Genomic DNA, 16414 nt, shown 5'->3' with positions numbered 1-16414 from the left:
ACTACCATGCTGGCCCCAGTGTCTCTCAGAACAGTGACAAGGACCCCATTCACTTTTACCAGGTGGAAGTGATTACTCAAACCTTCAGGGATCACAAGTGCACTCTCTGAGTCTATATCTTAACTAAAGGAGATTAGGGCATTTTCTATCTTATGCCCCAGGGGACTACCTTCCCGAAGGCCACATATGCCACTCCTGTAGGGTTCCCTCCAGTGGGTGGTTTCTTTGGAGAGACAGAGTCCCCCTGTTTGTGTCCTAGTTGAGAATAATCAAAGTAGCGAGGTTGGAAATGGGTTGTCCTGGACCACCACCCACCAGAACCTCCCTCTTTCTTCTCAGAAGGGACACAGTAACTCTTTCCTTCCCCCTTTCCATGAGACTTGTCTGGGTCTCCCTTGACCTCGCCCTCCGTCTGCTAGGGGAATCTGATTCACCCTTCTTGGAGTCACTCCCAAGTATCTTTTTAGACACTCTGGAGCCACCCAGAGGTCTGCCTCCTCAGCAAGCTTCCTGGGTTCTGTACGCTTATTATTTACCAGGTGTTGGTACAGCTCTGTAAAACGAGTACTGAGCATGTGCTCCATCAGAATCTGGTTGTACAGCCCATTGAATTTATCAACCTTGCTGCCCTTCACCCAGCCCCTCAGTGCCTTGCTGGCATAATCTATAAAGTCCACCCAAGACTGGTTTGGGAGTTTGTGGCTGTCCCTGAACCTCTGCCTGTATTTTGCAGGGGTCAACCCAAATTTGGAGAGAAGAATGGCCTTCATGGGGGCATACTTGGTCTGGTCCTCTACCTCTAGTGTCAGGACTGTGTCCCTCTCCACTGTGGGCATGTACCTCCACGAGCTACACCCACAGTACTCCTCTGGAACCTTATGTACCCTCAGGGCTACCTCATAGGCTGAAAAACATTTATCTATTTTATCCACCTACCCCGATAACCGCGTACCAGGTATTTGGGTATGTGGACTCTCACCTATCCAGCAGACACTGCTGATTCAGAGCCACCATTGCTGCTAGGCTGTACTTGCTTGTTGTTAATGTCCAGCTCCCCAAGACTCAGTTCATGTGCCAGCATGACTTTCCTCTCTTCCATGGCAAGTCTGTTTTTCTTCTCCTTTCCTCCATGGCCAGTCTCTTTTTCTTCTAATCTTCTTCCATGACCTGTCTTTTTCTTCTCCTCCTCCTCCATGACCTGTCTTTTTCTTCTCCTCCTCCTCCATGGCCAGTCTTTCCTCCTCTAAGGCTTGTTTCCTTTGCTCTGCCACCAGCTGTAGTTTGGCAAGTTGTAACTTAGGTTTCCTCTCCTCCCTTCTGTCCTGCAGCTCATCTGGGGTCAGGCCTTTAGAGGACACACTGCTTCCTGCCCTGAGGGGTCCATCTCTACTCACATGCTGTTTGCACAGCACTCCACAGGCAGTCCCAGATTCTCCACTAAATTCTGGTCCAGCTCATCATTGTCCTCTATCTCCACATCCTCCTCCTCTGTGGTCTCATTGACTTCATATTTAGTTTCCCACCAGGCTCTTGTGCCTTTAGCAGCTCCAGCTTCTTGGTGAAGCCTTTGGTAGAGACCTAAAAACCTTTGCAAAAATTCTTGAGTTGTTCCACTGTGTAATTCTCCAACTTGGCCAAATCGAAATCAATGCTTGCAGGTGCAGGTTCAGTTATGGGACTCTCAATCAGAGACATGGTTTTAGGAAAAAGCAAAAATGGCAATTAGGCAGAATTAGAAAAATCAAAAACTGCCAATTAGAGAGACTAAGGAGATTTGAAAAAAAAGGTCAGTTCTGATGCCAAATTATTTATCTGGGTTTTCTGTGTAGCACAAATCACTGTATGGTACTGCACAAACACAAGGCCTGATCCACACAGCTGAACACCAATGTGAGACATCGTGCAAATGGTTACCGGGTGTGAACCCGGGTCCAGCATCAGCTACAAACCCTTGCAGGGTGAACCATAACTGTTCTTAACCCTGGGCAGCTTGGCACACAAAACAGTCTGGCTAAACTTAGAAGCAATGTGTTAAGTATTTATGCAGTAGATAAACAGCAATACAGTGAAAACACCACACAAAAGAATAGAGAAAATTGTAATAAATCATTAGACACAAAAACCGTATTAGAACTGGAGTTATGAATTTTTAAAATGTAAGGTTACAAATAGCAAGTACTCAGTTTTGGAAAATGGCCACCTAGGCACCTTTAGCACCGCAACCATGGGTCCAGGAGTGGATGGAGACCTCTTGGAAGTTCAAGACTCACTCTGGCTGGGACCAGGTGCAGGCTCAAGATGGTGGGAGCCTGTTATGTCCATTGGAGTCACTTTAGTAAGTGCAGGGCTCCACAGCAGGGCCGGCCTCTGAAGGTTCAAGACAGGCTCCAGGCAGAAAAGCAGTAAATTCAGGTACAGCAGCAGTCTAGCAGAGTGCACGGCAGGTCACAGAAGCAGACAGTCCTCTAAGAGTTCTTCCGCAAGTCAAGAAGTGAACTAAAGAGTGTGAGAGCTCTATTTGTATACCCTGGTGTCCTGCTCCTACAAGTTGGGAGAAGTTTCCAGAAGGGTTCTTTGAAGTTCCTGGAGTTTCCTGCCTCCCCTGCCCTGGCTTCTAACTGGCTGCTCTGACAATACAGGGTTGTTAATCTTATTGTGTGGTGGTGGATCTCAGCCTATTCAGGTGCAAATGGGGCTGTGCTTAGCTCTGCCCCCTCTCCACCTCTTCAAGTCAGTTAATGGACCATTCAGGCTCTACTAAATCCACTACTGTGACTGTCTGGAGTGACAAATACTCCACTGTCAGTTTTACCCAGTCATGTTACCTAAGGCATGCTGCAAGCACAGAGGGCTAAGGGCAGGTAAATGCCAACTTTCTAAATGTGGCATTTTCAAACTTGTAATGATAAATTAGACTTTACAAATAAAGAGGGTTGATCATTACAAGTTCATCAATACCAAACATGACATATCTACCACCTTTGGTTTAGGAATTACAGCTTCTTAAATATAATAGGGAATCCCCAATGCTATCCTGTAGGAGGAGTAGGCCTCACAATAAGGATAAATGAATTTGGGCGCTTTACATTACTAGGACACGTAAAACTTAAAAGTATTTTTTAATTATTACACACAATACAGCAGCTAGGCCTGACAATTAGCTGTAAAGCCATTGAATGCACATGTACATGCATTTGTCACATGTGAGACACCATCTTGATACATACAGATTTTAATTACATTCATACAATAGACACTGCAACACCTTACCTTATTGTTGAGTGGTTCAAATATAATGCACGTCTGGCGGGAGGTGCCGTCCTGTAGTCACAAACTTGAAAATAAAACCGTACAGTAAACGTGTAAATCAGTCATGTTTTTACCTAATCGTAACTACCATACGGTCAGCCCCATGCATATATTTTATGTATCCTTGTGGGATCTCCCCTGGTCGGGGCAATCGTCCGGAGATACAAATCTTGTAGCGATATATCCCCAGTGAAACAGGACTCCAACTCAATTGCACTATAATTGTAAGCCCACAAAGCCTTTGTGTACCGTCTACAAAATATATGCTACCATTATTCTCTGTAACGACGCCAAAGGTCGCAAAATGCATGGTTCTCTATCACCTACTTGTGAGAGTTAACGTGTGGTGTAGCAATTCGATCAAATTCACGGCTCCAGGCAAAGCTCAGTTTATAATCATATCAAAGTGAGATGATTTAGCAATTAAAAATTACCTAGTTGTGGTGTCCTAGGTTATGCCTCGGAAAACCTATTCAGGCATTAGCCTGCGTCATTCCTCTATTAGCATAAGCCCTTTGACTCAGGCTCACAGCTCCCACCTTGGAAACACATTCAGGCGTCATGAACCAGAAAAAATTGTTCTTGGGGGTCCCTGGTTTTTTTTGTCAGCCCACTAGAGGAGTTGACTTACTTAGTTTAGGATGAGACACCACTAGTCAAACCTACACGCACCTACAGGCACTGCTGCAGACCACTGAAGGACAACCTTGGAAGGCTCTGAGGCTTGTTTAAAAAGACCAGTGAAGACTTGGTGAGGTGCGGGAGATGCGTGCAGCCCGTGACCCTAGAGAATCATGGGAATTGTAGTCTTGTGGGGTCGTATTGAGGCGATGAATAACAAGGCTTTTGGTTCTAAGAGAGTGGTGCAATATCTTGTGAAAAACAACTTCCTGTGCTTCAAGGAAGGAAACTTTTTGTTATGTAAATCTTCCAATTATTCCATTTCCATAAAACAAACTTACTTCATTTCAGGGAAAGAATCCTTATGGTACAACACATATTCCCAAAGGAACGTTTTTGGACAAGACTACATTTTTTTGCAGTAAGTTTCTTTAAAATAAAACGGGGGAAGGCCTCCGAGAATCTTTTGGTTATGGGAATCATTAAATCACCTGCGGACAGGCTTATAACAGGAGCTAAATATGTTTGAACATATCACAGATAAGCCATGGCCATGAAATTGATAGGGTCAGTTGGAGAAAATAAAGGTGCTCTGGTATTAATCAGAAGTCTCAATCAAGACGTAGAGGATATTTGTTCTCCTTGCAATATTTGCCTTCTTTAGAACCCCTATTGAGTACTACAATAGTGCCCTTAGTTGTGGGCTTGATATGGATTTTTACTGGCTATTGTACTCTTTAAGCGGTACCAACCGCAGGTACACGTGGGCTGCAGTGACATTCTCTGTGGTTATGGAACTCATTTTCCGATTAACTGGGTCCAAGGGATTTAATCATTTGGACCCAGTCATGCAGGACAGCCTATAAATCCGTCTCTGTTAACACTTAAAAAGTTGCTCTTCTGTGGCTCTTTGTAATTTTTCGATGACATACCATGTAAAGTCGTCTTCAAAATGGCCTGAGGAAGCAACGTGGCACATCGTTTTTGGAATTGTCTTCTTGCACATAAAAGTGCTCCTGTGTTCATTAATACACACTTTGATTTTCCTCGTGGTTATGTTTACATTTTAAGCCACAGAGGCAAATCAGTATGTATATACAATTTGTGGTCTCACAATTTGTGTGGTGTTTGAGGACCCTTGGTGTACTTAAAGCAGAATCCAATTTCTCTGTTGGTTTGGTAAGAGGTTAGATGTTGTTGTGGCTGCATTGAAAATGGCATGGAACAGGAGGAAGTTTCCACAATGCATGTATAGTCCGTTTTGGAGTGTTCTTTTTCTTTGGTCTTGTCTGGACTAAAAGATACCTTTAAGACTTTCCTATCTTGAAGGCAAATACGGGTTTTTAAAAATTCATTAGTCCTGAGTTTAGGATCTTGTAGAGTCTCAAAATGAATTTCTTTAACTGGTTTGACGACACAAGTGGCAGCACATATGCAGACATTCTGTGGCTTTTCAAAGTTTGTAGAAGCTGGTCTCCGGGAATATTGCGGGCTCTTTTCTTAGCTTTTTTGAAAAAATTATATGGATATAATTTTGCCTCTAGTTTGTCACACAATAATTTAGCGTGTGTTTAATAATCACTTTTATCTGTACGTTTGCTGCATAGTCTCAGAAATTGTCCTACTGGTAAGGTGTCCCTTAGGGCTTTTGGATGGAAGCTATCATATCTGAGTAAATTATTACAGTTGGTTGGTTTACAGTAGATCTCAGATTGTAATGTTCCTTTGGCCCAATTCCTTAGACCTAAAAGGGTAATAGATTTTTTTATCAGGTGTAATCGTGAAGCGTAGGTACAAGTCTCTGTAGCTAAGCCACCTCACAAACTCTTTACTATTGTGCCAGATGACAAACACATCATCTATATATTGTTTCCGAACCCGGATGTTGGTATTGAACAGGTTGGTATTCTTATAGATATGTCTTGTTTCAAAGTCATGAACATACAGACATGCCACACTGGGGTGAATGTACTGCCCATTGATGTTCCATGAGTATGAAGATAGAAATTGTTTTCAAATTGAATTGGTGAATGTCATGGGTGCAATCCAGGAAGACATCCTTTGGTGTGATGGAGTCCCATCCAACAGGGATTCCAGAACCTTCAGGGAAGCTTCCTGAGGGGTGCACACATACAAAGCTTCTACATCCAGAGTTATGAATAAACCTATATCTGGTTCAAATCTAATGTCTTGTATTATGTTCAGGACTTCTTTTGTGTCCTTCATATAGGATGGCATCCGGACTACTAGAGGTCTATCTGGTGGTGGGACCACACCCTTATGAATCTTCGGTAGAAAACGGAAATATGGTCCTTTAGGATTTTTTCTATCAGGAATTCAGCGTCTTTACTAGTTATCCATCCATTGACTTCTGCTTCTTTCACCATGAAAATTATATCCTCTTGAGTGCCAACATCTTGTATGACCGCTGTGACCGGCGGAAGATTTGTGAGACAATAATTGCCAGAACACTTCTGCTGCATCCTACCACTGAGGAAGACAATAACACCAGCCTTCAGAAAAAATCCTGTTTTTTCCCACCAACCAGCGCAATGCCCCCAGAAGTACTGGGTTATGAAAGAGCGGTCATACAAGACAAAGTGATTTTCACCATTGCTGCAGCACAGTCAACAATGTTTTGCTGCTGCTGTTAATCCTGGAAACACACACTTGCCACAAAAAAACAGAAAATATATGCAACATTTATCGATTTATCACGCGCACGCAGCATTGCTTATTGTGCCACATTATGAACCAAATTTGCAAATGGGGACCTACTTCAGTCGTTCTTAACTTTTTGAATATCGGGGACCCCACTGAATCATTGTTGGAATTTGGGGTCCTCCACTGAGTCATTACTGGAAGCCATGAAACTCTGCCTAAAAACGTTCGATGATTTGAAGCACAAAGCAATACACAAAAATATAGAAACAAGCTTTGATCAACCAAATATACAAATGAATAAATATTTTATTTAATTCTCAAACAAATATAAAACAGTCACAATTTTAACAGGAAGGTTGAAGATTTTCTAAATTCAATTAAGGCCACTCATCATCCACACTATCTTTCATACTATATTGTGCTCGATGCATCTGCACTGCTCCTTCATATCAATCTGAGGATACTTTCCATATTTTTAGCCTGTAATTCAACATTTCAAATTCCTTCTCATTTACAAAACAGTTTAACATTTTCAATTGAACATTTTACTTTTTTATTTTTCAAAACACTTTACTAATCTGTTAGTATTATTTAATTTTCAAAGCAGTCATGGTCCCCGAGTAGGCTTTGCGGACCCTCAGAGGTCCCTACTTAATATCCATATTGCTTTACATACTGATGCTGGGTGCGGATGCAGTATGGTTCTGAAAAGAATCAAGCTTTCGCAAGGGAACTGGCCTCGTCTAATGGAGAGATATTGACTTAGTCAATTTCTTTTAGCCATGTTGTACAGCAGCACAGCTGCTGTACATCATGGCTTAAAGTTAGGAAAAAAAGCACAATGACACGACTAGCGCAGATTACGAGGGGCATTTATCCGATTTCTTAGTAGGGGACTATTCTCTGTCTTCACAAAACAAAAAATTATCTTATATCCAAGCTGAAGAGAGAGCCAAAAAAGGCCATGCATAGCAGGGAGGGAATAGCCATCTGTATCTCTGTAGCATCTTGAAACCTTTTGGTGAGTACTTCGGGTACTTTTTTTTTGGCGGGACGGGTAAGTAATGAAAGGGGAGGAGATAGGCGGTAGATGGGGTATGCATCAAAGGGGGAGGAGAGAGCAGACTGGACAAGCAACAATGCAGGAAGAGGGTGGGGGCAGGGTGAGTACTTTTAAGGGGAAGACAGGAGTGCAAGTAAATGGAAAAAAGTACCTTTGAAAACGGCGAGCAGTGGAGGAACACTAGGCAAGGGAATCAGTACTTGGGCAATGGTCCAGGGTAGGGACAAACACAAGAGAAGCTGGTACTCACTGACTAAGGAGAAGCAAGGAAATAAGAGTGACAATTAAGTCAATCAATGGTAAGTAGGGTAGCGTAAAGTTAGGCTCCCACTTTTATATATCCTTTATGTTCATTTTCATGTAACCTATATGTATATATTCAATGTGCGTTTAACTTCATTAACCTGTGTTTCACTCTAATAAGAATCGTAGGAGGCCATCACTTCTGAGCATGTTGAGAGATCAGATGTAACAGTACTAAGTTGAATGAAACATCAATGTAACCACATTCATTAAAATATACTTACACTTGAATAATCATTGTTTGATTGCTAAGGACTAAGCATATTATAATGTGCTTTCATTTTTATTCTTGAGTTAACTCAGCTTGATTTTGGGCCTTAGCTAAGCATTGCACTTAATGTTTGCAAGTATGCTGTTTTCTTTCCTCTGTAGGTGTGTTGTCAGGTTCCTCAAAAGCTAAAGAAAGGTTTAAGGTTATATATTAGACTGATAGTGAGGTCTGGAAAGAGAAGGCAGACAGCAGATGCGAAGGGATGATGATGAAAAGAGCCTCCTGTACCAGGCACACTGGGAAGATGTAACTCTCAAGGACAAGCAGATGTATACCTAATTGAGGTGGGAATTTAGGGAGTTTACCTGAAAAATACCATCACAGGATTGGTCTGGAACTATGGGAGTGAGATGTAGATGTTCTGGAACCTAGGTTTGGTCTGTTAAGTAGTGCTCCATAGTTAGTTAGAGCAGATTCTCCCCCGACCTCTCCACTGGCTTTATCTCTAAGTGGAAAGCTTCATTCTAAACACTTTTTCATTTCCTCTGAACTTCTACCGAGGTTCACAGAATGCTGATATCAGTGCTTAATTTGTAAATAAAAATGTGCTGGTCCCCAAAGCCCTCCTCTTAAACGCACAGTTGCTGCAATTAAATGTGCGAACACGGAATACTTAGGCAGCGTAATCCTAAAGCCATCTCGGGGCTCTTTAATCCATTTAAAGCCACTCCCTGCCCCTTCAGCTCACTCTTACAGCTTTCTGCTTTCTCCCTTTGTGAAGCTTTTTCGTTTTTCTCTTCCTCTGTCTTTCCCAAATCTGTCTTTTGCTTGCAGTAAATGCTTGAGGCAGAAAAATAAGTGCAGGTCCTCCAAAATAAGTGCTGGTGCTCTGCACCGGAAGCAACAAGCACAAATTAAGCACTGGCTGATATTCTCCTCTCTTTCTCTTTAGAAATCCACAACTCTCTTTCAGTTCTTTATTTACATATTGTGAGTTTCTTTATGTAACACATCATTTAGATAGTTTGCATTCTTTACATATTGATTGTTACTATTCTGTATTTCATAATACTTACATTTAGACTACTTGAGCAACAAAATATTCCTGCTGCATTATTACATTGTCTTAACCACTGCCTATTCTGTTGATTATTGATTTGACAAATAATTGGAAAATAAACCTTTATGGTTGAATCCCATCCTCTCTGTCCTCATTGTGGAGCCACCTTGCTTTCACTGTAGTTGAAATATATTTTCAGTGTTAACTCCCTCTCATCCTTTCAAGTAGACAACCAAAGGTCTATACAACTAGTGGGGGATTCTGTTTGATGATTTTACCAAGGGATTGAGGTTCAAATACCCCCTTCCATCATAAGGAATGAGGGGGCTCTAGGCCCCCGGTAAAAAAACAAAGGCCCACCTTATTGCATTGGCGGTAAAAACCGCCTACTGCTGCGGTGACCAAAATACCATCGCCGCGGTCTTCACCCGTCTACCAAATTATGACCGTAGCTGGAATTCCACCAGAAGGATGGCAGAATTCCGGCTGCGGCCACGGCGGTGGATGACAGTAAGGTGGCAGGGCTGCCAGCAGCAGCGCCACGCCAGTAGACCGCCGCAGACCATATCATGACACATGATACGGCCTGGTGGTGTTCTGCTGGCGGACGCTGCTGCTGGAAGCAGCTTCCCGTCTCCTGCCGGAGGAACCCCTGAAATCTGGTAAGCCGGGTGCTCAGACAGGGGAGGTGGGTGGGGGGTGTTGTGTGTGTGTGTGTGGAGGTGTGTGTGTATATTTGTGTGTGCGTGGATGCGAGTGTGCATGTATGTACCTTTGGGTGTGTGTATGTTGTGTTGCATGAATGCGTGTGTGCATGTATGTATGTGTGGATGTGTGTGTGAATGGATGTATGCATGGGTAGATGTATGTGGGTATGAGTGTGTATATGCGTGTGTTCGATGGTGCTTAAAGGTGCATGCATGTTGTGGACGGGTCTGGTGAGGGAGGCAGGGTGGAGGGAAACCTGGGGAGGGGGGGAGAGGAGGGATGAACCCTATCCGTAAGGAAGCTACAAAAACCATGGCGGTAGGTGGGGTCATAATCCCGCGGGCGGGCTAGTGATGGCCGCCTAGCTGGAGACTTAAGTCTCCAGCCCGGCGTCTGTTACCCCTGTGGCGGACGGAGTGGTACATTGACGGTTTGGCTGAAGCCAAATCGCCAATGTCGTAATATGGGGAAAAGTACCGCCAGCCTGTTGGCAGTACTTTTCTCCATTTTACAGCCGTCTGCCAGGGTTGTAATGAGGGCCAAAATGTCTCTCAAGAGACAGCATGTGTGCTGTCTCAGGTGAGACATAAAGAATAGGATGTGAGGCATTAGGAGGGTGGGGAGAGAGCAAAATGTAAAGGAAGCAAATCTGTCTGCCAAGAAATATTGAAGAACACAAAACAATTAATAGTGGCTCCAAAACATTTAAGGGCACTAAGGTGAAGGCAATTGAGTGTTTAAGGAGGTGGCAGGGATATGTCCTGTCTGAGAGGAAATGGCCTTTACCATGCAGCATTTGTCAATACTTTTTTCCATGCAGGTAAGTATTTGTACTTTTGCAGTGCAGTATTTTACCACACAGGTAAGTTGGTTTTTTTAAGTAACATACTTTTATGTTATTTAATAAAAGTGATTTTAGATTTTAGGGATGGGTATAGCTAAGGGTGACTTGAGGGTTCAGAGGTGGGTGGAGGTAAATGGAGGTGAGGGTGATTTGAGGGTCCGGGGTTGGGTAGAGGTAAAGGAAAATGAGGGTGACTTGAGGTACATGGTTGGGTAGAGGTAAAGGTATGTGAGGGTGACTTAAGGGCTCAGGTGGATGGATGAGAGGGAGATTTTAGGGTTTGGGTGGGTAGAGGTAAAGGGAGGTGATGGTCATTTAGGAGTGGGAAGCGGTGAAGGTAAGGATTTTAGGGGGTTAGGGTTGGGTAGAGGTAAGGGTGAAACATAAACCTTTTAAAATTGCAGCATGTTTGATGATCAATAAAACATTCTCTAAATTCTAAAAAAGGTACCAAACAAATAAGTAAATGTGACACAGTGGCAAAATGTTAATTCTATAAGGCAACATCTTGAACAAAGGGAATATGATTACAGTTTCTTCATCAATAAAAGCAAAAGGCAGCTGAAATGTATGTTTCAGAAACTTGTCACATACCACATAGTTTTGTCATTGCTAGTTGTTTGTGTTTAGCTCTTGGAAATACCAGAAAGCGTAAGCTTTAACTCTGATAGTTTCAAGTTGCCTTGTAAGCAAAAGCAAAAAAAAAGTACCACAATCTGAGAGCAAGCAGAACAGTAGAACACTAATCAGAAATCAATCAGTTCTTGGTTGATGCTCCAGGGAAGAAAAGAAACACACAAAGACAGTAAGGCCGACAATGAAGCCAACCAGTGGTGAGTAATGGGCAGGTTAAATGTCCTGTTTAGAGTTTTTTTGTTTTTTGCTTTTCTTTTTTTAAACTGTGGATTATTACAAGCAACAGTACATGTGCTGTCTCAGGCAAGACTCCAAAAATATATTTGTGCTTGAATGTCTGAAACAAGGGTGCATCCTAGCCCCCTTGTTGTTTTCATTAGATACATGTGATCTTTGAGCTAATTTAACCAAAATGAAATCTTTTCCCCCTTTCTGGGAGACATTGCAGTATCTAGCATTATCTATGTTGAGGATATAGTTCTGCTTGACTGAATCCCAATCAGCCTTTATAACAGTTACTAGAATTGTCTAAATAGGCAGCCAAAAATAATCTAGAATTAGATATACAAAAAACAAAAACTGCATGTTTTGGTCGATGTTCAAAAGTGGCTGATTGGTGATGGAGGGTGATTGGGACAAGTTTGGAAAAATGACAACTACTTTAGCAGGCAACTTATAAACCAAACCCCACAATGCAATCTAAAAGGCGGTTAGTAATTCATTTGTTCTCAGCCTCTTACATTTCTTTAAATTAATAAATAAAAGTATGATATCAAACCACTCCTCAAAATATGTACAGCAAAAATTTGAGCGTATTGCTCTTTCTGCCAGGTCCCATTCTGGAGGCCTAGGAGCAAGCAAGGACTACTGGGCCCAGGCTGTGGGAATGAATGTCATTTTTCTCTGATGTCTCAGGATCTGTCCTACTATGGCTCAGCAAACTAGGCCAAGTAAAACACTTTCAGCACCTAGCTCTCAGTGGTATTGATGGCAAGCTCTTACAACCTTCTAAGGGCGGTAGAGTGGGGGCTTGCAAAGTCAAAATTCAACAATCACCCAGCAGCGCAATAACATTGTCCAACCCAATGCTTTACTTCTAAATTGAAAAGTAATTTTACCTATGTGTTTGGGTTACTGCACTCTGGATTCTGCCCAACCTTTCTTCTTTCCCTAGTATCCCTCCACTAATGGGTCTTGGCAGGTCTACATTGGCTTCAGAGTGTCTACTTGGTATGTATTAAGACTCAGGTGCTGATTACCCCTGTTCGGTATGTTAGAGATCAGTTCAATAGAGTCCCCTTTGTTCCAGGCACACCATACAGCAGTTCTCTGTGTCCTTTTTCAGCAGCCAGCAGTGACTGGTAGAAAACAACTCTGGTTGCCCAGCAGTTCTCTGGGTACTCTGATGGGCACTCCCTTTTTTGTTTAAAGAGAATTTGGAATTGAAACAAGTGGGTCAGTGGCTCTCACTTTGATATAGTTAAAGCAGCCAGGAGATGTGGATTCCCTGTCTGCACTCAAAGAAGCAGTTTGTGGTGGTACTTCTTTCAAGTGTCTTCAGTAGGCTGCTCGTCAGACACATCCTCATAGCAAGGTAGTCTTCAGCCTAGAGTTACCCACAGCAGAGGCACAGAGATGTGTGTGCTTTCTGCAACTTACTTCCAACATCCACACTTGAACAATGATCAGGAAAGAGACAAAAGGCTGGCCTCATCCCAAGGGGTTCCTTTCACATTGAACAACAGAGACTGCATTCCCATCCTTTGCCTCCACCTTCTATCAAATGGCAGTGTGACAAGAAGACTAACTTGTAGCTCCTCTCAGCAAAAGGCCTAACTGAATTTCCAAAGAAACCTTGTCTCTACTCTGTCTCCACTTCAGTGTGTAGGTCTCCTTCCTCCAGCTTTAGAAATGTGAGCGACACACTTTCACTGTCTGAGAAAACAACCTTGCCTTCATTTTGTACACATGAACAAGCCAAGGGCCAACAAAATGAAACATACAGGCATCTATTACTTTGTCTCACTCAAATAAATTATGCAAGTACCTCACACACCACATACACAAACATGCACAACGTGCAATTGGGATGGTAGTTTTAGGATTGGGCTACCTCATAGAAGTTGAACGAACTTTACACCAGTAAGCCAATAGACTTCCACTCTAGTGACACAGGTAAGACAATCTGGTCACAACTGCGGAGTCACAAAACACAGTATGCTGCCACCATCCCTCTACACGCTAAGCTCACGACAGAGACAGTAGTCGACTGACAGTAAAATGCTCCCCTCCCAATCACAGGACAGGTCCAGAACCTCACAACCTAGGCCTCTACACACACACTAGATTAGTGTGAGTATAGGGCAAACATCAGAAATTAGGACACCACAAACTCACAGTCTTGTGGTCAAAGCAGGAGAACATGACTGAACACCATGCAGGGAACATTCCTGCCCCATTATTATGGTACAAAAACTTTAATCATCATGATCTATGTAGTTTAGCTAAGGTGGATGGACAATTATGAAGGCTTATATATCTGTCAAAAAAGTGTGTTGATTGATCGTCGAATGACAGGACTAAAAGGTATAGCATGTGCACACACTCTGTAATACAATCTGCTGCATGACTATAAAATGATCACTACATGCTAATTATGACCATAAGGTGAAACCTTTAAAAGTGTTCACCTTTTGCCAAGTTGGGGACAGGTTGCAGAAAAACGCTCAACACACGCAGAGTGAAGAAGCCAAGGAGCAGGAAACTGAGCTGAGCTCCTTAGGAGGCACTTGAGGTGCACGAAGAAGGCAGGCAGACCAGCACAACAAGGCAAATATTGCAGTTTCTCCTGGCAGTCCCACAGCAGTGTCCAACTAGATCAGCATCAGGGGGCAGCTGGCAACAGGGCGACAAACAGAAAAATAATCCAATTAGTCATTTAGGCGACACAGCAACAGAAGAGCCCCTCAGCAGAGCAGTCCCTTTGTCAGAGATTCCATCCCAGGTCCAAACGTGCTCTAAAAAATCATGCAGTCAGAGCCCCTGTACTCATACCCTGGTGCCCTGCTTCTAAAAGGTGGGGGAAGTTTCCAGCAAGGTCTGACCAGTTCCAGGAGTTTCACTCCTCCTCTACTCAGGCTCCAGACATCAATAGCGAGTACACAAACCCTTTGTGAGAGGGCAGAACACAGCCTATACAAGTGTAAAGTGTGCCCCGCTTCCCTCTCTCCCAGCCCAGGAACACCATCAGTATGTAGATGAATGCAGATGTAACCCTGTCACACCGAACCCTACCTGATTGATGGCTGTCTGGAGAGTATGCACAAAATGAAGCTGTCACTCAGCCCAAGACGTGGATAGGAGACAGGCTGAAAAGCACTAGAGTTAGAAAGCACAGGGAAATGCCCACATTCTAAAAGTGGCATTTTTAAAATAGTAATATAAAATCCATCTACACCAGTAAGCAGGATTTCTCACTACCATTCCAAACATACCAAACATGCCCACGCTATTCCTTACATATCAGAAATTACCACTTAAACATATATAAGAGAATTTCTAATGCAGACCTATGAGAAGAGAGGCACTCATAGCAGTGAAAACATGAAATAGGCTCTCTGTCACTACTAGGATATGTAACACATAAAAATATATGTCCTACCTTTTACAAACGCAGCACCCTGCCCGCAGGGCTATCTAGGGCCTACCTTAGGGATGAAGTAGGTGCAGTAAAAGGGGAGTTTAGGTTTGGCAAGTAGTTTGACATGCCTAGTCAATGCAGCAGTAAATTGTGCATGCAGGCCCTGCAGTTGCAGGCCTGAGACAAGTTTGAAAGGCTACCTCTGTGGGTGGCACAACAAGCGCTGCAGGCCCACTAGTAGCATTCAATTTACAGGCCCTGAGTACATGGCATATCACTTTTCAAGGGACTTACAGGCAAATTAAATAATCCAAACCGGTGTAAGCCAATTATACCAAGATTTAGGGGAGAGAGCACATGCACTTTAGTACGACTAGCAGTGGTAAATTCCTAAAGCCACCAGTAAGAGGGTCAGAAAAATAGGAGGAGAAAGGCAACAAATTTGGGGATAACCCAACATAAAGGGCCATTGCCAACAGATACAATTGGGTTTTCTATTGTCGCCATATCACCAACATTTAACTCAGTATTCTTCACACCCCATTTTTTTATCATACTAATTTATGTACTTGTTTTGATTTGCTTTAACTGGTTTAGAGATGTTATTTCTATTTAACCATACATGCTGACCTTGTTTTAACCAACCTGGAGTAAGCTTAGATCCTGGTTTTATCCCTGTCAAGAAAATTAATGTAGAAGTACCTGTGACTTTGTTAGGTGAAGTGTGATAGGGCCGTAGCATCTCACGCAGTGTGTTGGAAATTGATTTTCTAGCAATATGAGCTAACTGAAAAGATTCCTTGATAAGTTTGCTCATCCTTTCTGTTAGAAATGGGGTCTCTAGTTGGCACTGGTTTGCACCCTCTCCAAGTAGGGACCCTCACTCTAGTCAGGGTAAGGGTATCATACAGCTAGGATAAAGCCTGCTCATTCCCCTGGTAGCTTGGCACTGGCAGTCAGGGTTATCTTAGAGGCAATGTGTAAAGTATGTGTACACACACACACACACACACACACACACAGTAACATAATTAAAACACCACAAAAGTACTCCACACTAGTTTAGAAAACTAGGCAATTATTATCTGATTAAACAAAACCGAAATGACAAAAATCCAACATATACAAGTGACGATACACATTTTCAAAGATTAAATCTTAGTATAGTGCTTAGAAGCACAATAGCTTCAACTGGGGCTATCGCGGCATCTTGACAGAGTTGCTTCCAACAGTCCTACGCCACTCGCGAGGGAGTGCAGGCCGGTCACAGAGTCACATGGACCCTGGGAAAATGATGAGGAAACAAATCAGTTGCATGGACTCTGAGAAGGGAGGCACCGCAGGAGCCGATGCGG

This window comes from Pleurodeles waltl, chromosome 5 (assembly GCF_031143425.1).
Source record: "Pleurodeles waltl isolate 20211129_DDA chromosome 5, aPleWal1.hap1.20221129, whole genome shotgun sequence".
Taxonomy (NCBI): Eukaryota; Metazoa; Chordata; class Amphibia; order Caudata; family Salamandridae; genus Pleurodeles; species Pleurodeles waltl.
The sequence above is the reverse complement of the archived record's forward strand: the minus strand, read 5'-3'. Positions refer to the sequence as shown.